Raw genomic sequence first — 3,189 nt, forward strand, 5'->3', positions numbered from 1 at the left:
AAAGCTTGAACAGAGTACAGAGGTCATGGGAAGATAGTTTGTAGGCATGCTTAATGCCCATGTCTGGCTAACTCAGCATAGACTTCCCAGTCATCTATGATAGTGTGTAGTAAAAGCTAAAGATGTAAAATATGAGGGATAATTTAAATCCCAACCCACCTGTATCAGCTCAAAGTCCCAATTGGCAGTGAGTTTTGAGCTGGCCCATCCACATTAATTCATCTGCTAAGGAAAGAAAGTTGTGTGGACTTGAGATTAGGAACCCATTGAGATCTAACTGCCTACAGAGGCAGACATTGCTGCAACCATTAGAGATCAGGCTCCTCATCCAGCCAGAAAAAAATTTTACAAACCAAAATGTTAAACAAGATATGATGCTAGAGCCCAAAAAAGTGTCTGTACATCTGTTAAAGGTTAAATGTTGTATATAAGTGACTTTAAACAGGCTGCCCAGATGCAAGGGGTGGTACTTAGAATGCCAATCAGATGGAATTTATAAACATCTACTGGGATTTACTACAAAACCCTGGCAAATAATTGTTAGTCAATTGTTTACAAGTTATAGGTAACCTCAATCTCGTTGATTTCCTTGTTGCTTTTATTGGAAATAAAAAGGGCTTTTGTGACAAAGATTCCTTTTGCCACAGTTCAAAGCCATCCTGAACACAAAGAATCTCTCTAAAACTCAATTTCCCAGCTAATCAGCCATGTGCCAGTCTGGAGGCATGGCTCAAAGAATCTCACCTCCAAGCAACTCTCTTAGGTGGTAGAGTACTAGCCTTGCAGAAGTGCTCAGGGAGAGTGCCCAGACCTTGAGTTCAAACCAGACAATGTCAACTAGGAGAAGCTCTCCAAGCAACAGACTCTAAGACCCCCCCTTCCACTACCCCCGCCCTGCATCATCTAGGACAAAATTAGTCCTGACAATGGAAAACCATGTAGAGCAATAAGAAGAGATGACATCCTAAATGGAGTCACTTTATGCTTGCCCTTTCAAAATTAATCAGAGCTGGGAGAACAAGAGAAACAGTTGCTTGCCCACCTAAATGTCCATACCTGCCTATCTTCTACCTGGACAGAAAGTTCCAGTCTTGTTTTTGTTACTTGCTATTTGTATTTATAGTAGCCTCTAACTGGTATTCTCAACTAGTCCATTTTCTTCTCCCTTACCTAGTTGTCCAAAAGACACTAGACACCCCCTTTCTCCCTACTTCCCTTAGTAGGGGCTTATGCTTCAAATATTACTTTTCTGGCCCATGGCTAATGTGTGTTATCCTATGCCATTCATGTTAACTGACCTTGGTACCTTGTCATCTTTTTGCCTGATCTATCCAAAAGTCTCCTTTAACAGGTTAACAGTCCCAACCCAGGACACCACCTGGGAGCAAGTCATGGCTATCCTATTACTACAGGCAACTGGAGACATCATTTACATTGCCCTGCGGGACCCTAATATCCCCAGATCCAGTGACTCCTTCACCTCCCCAGCAGGAAGTAGCCAAAAGAACCCATGACACCTGTTGACTCTGGGGCCTTTAAATATCTCTGCTACCTCCTCTGGCTACTGTAATCCTAAAGTGGAAAAAGTCTTACCTCCCACCTCAAGGATGCCAGGAGCCAGGTACCATGGTATGTCTCTTCTGGTAATCAAACCTTCCTGGCTTATTTCTCTCTTGGCTGATAACAGCAATTTTTGTCTGAACAGCAACTTTGCTTTTTATTAAATGTGTCTTGATATTTTACATTTTAAAAATATGCATATATATTTTTGTAGATCGTGGGGCATGAACTATGGGCCTGGGTGCTGTCCTTCAGCTGTTCAGCTCAAGGCTCATGCTCTACTATTTGTTCCACAGTACTGCTTCTGGCTTTTTCTGTTCATGTGATGCTGAGTCAAACCCATGGCCTCATGCACGCAAGACAAGCACTCTACCAATGAACCACATTCCAAGCCCTAGAAAGATCTTTTAAAAAGTGGTTTCATCGCAGAACATAAATAAAAACAGTAATTTAATGGAATTTTCTTGCACATTTAAACAACAGTAAAATATTGCAGAATTTTTTAAAAGATGAGGAATATATATTAAGTAACATTGAGCAGTCTCATGTGTAAAAGTAGCATTCAGAAACTCTGTATGAAGATACCTCCATACCAATAGCTCCTTTTTCCCATTTCTCAGGAATTTAGACAGAAACTTGATCATGTCCCAACTGTTCAAAATTGTGAACCTCTTGGCTCTGAGTGACACTTGGAGTAGAAGGCAAGGTTTTGTTCATCATATCATCATGATGCGAGGTCATCCTAGATTGTGCACATTGAACACCTGGCACCATACACACTGCCATAGGCCATATTGTTTCAAAAAATAAATCCCACAATCACATGTTACTATAATGCTGAATATGAAATCATTTTAACATGACAAAAAATGAGCAGCAAGCAAAATGTACTTTAACTGATTTTGAAATTTTCAGGGAGAATTAAGGATATTGGTCACATGGAAAAACAATAAAATTGAATGTGGAGAAGCCCAATGGCTGCAGAGCTGCTGGAGCCTGTGAGCTGTGAGATCCAGGGACAAAATCTCAGCCTCACCGCTGCTTCTGCCACCGTCCAGAGACCAATGACCCCCTGTCTTTCCTCCACCACCTATTCAGGACACAGAACATCCAGTCATGGATAGAAATGAGATGGTGCCATAGGGCCAAAGTGGCCAAACAAGCTGAGAAATATGGTGATATGGCAGCCTGCATCAAGTCTGGAAATGAGCAAGAAGCTGAATTACCTAATGAGGAAAGGAATCTTCTCTCAGCTGCTTATTGGAACCCATAGGTCATCTTGGAGTGTAGTTTCAAGTATTGAGTAAAAGACAGAAAGTTATGAGAAAAAGCAGCAAATCGGTGAGAACACAGGAAGAATTGAGAACAAGCTAAGAGATATCTGCAATGATATACTGTCTCTTTTGGAAAAGTTCTTGACCCCTAATGCTCCACAAGCAAAGAGAAAAGTTTTCTATTTGAAAATAAAGAAAGACGTCTATCACATCATGGCTGAGGTTGCTGCTGGTAATGACAAGAAAGGAATTGTGAATCAGGCACACCAAGCATACCAAGAAGTTTTTTAAGTCAGCAAAAAGGAAATTCAACCATCCTATCAGATTGTGTCTGGCCCCTAAATTCTCAGTGTTC

General features: G+C 41.1%; 1 pseudogene; it reads left to right on the forward strand.

The window, feature by feature from the left end:
* The first annotated feature begins 2,419 nt into the window (after nucleotides 1-2,419).
* On the forward strand, nucleotides 2,420-3,176 carry LOC106000965 (annotated as a pseudogene).
* The last annotated feature ends 13 nt before the right edge of the window (nucleotides 3,177-3,189 follow it).

The sequence above is a fragment of the Dipodomys ordii genome, unplaced genomic scaffold (assembly GCF_000151885.1).
Source record: "Dipodomys ordii isolate 6190 unplaced genomic scaffold, Dord_2.0 Scaffold254, whole genome shotgun sequence".
NCBI lineage: Eukaryota > Metazoa > Chordata > Mammalia > Rodentia > Heteromyidae > Dipodomys > Dipodomys ordii.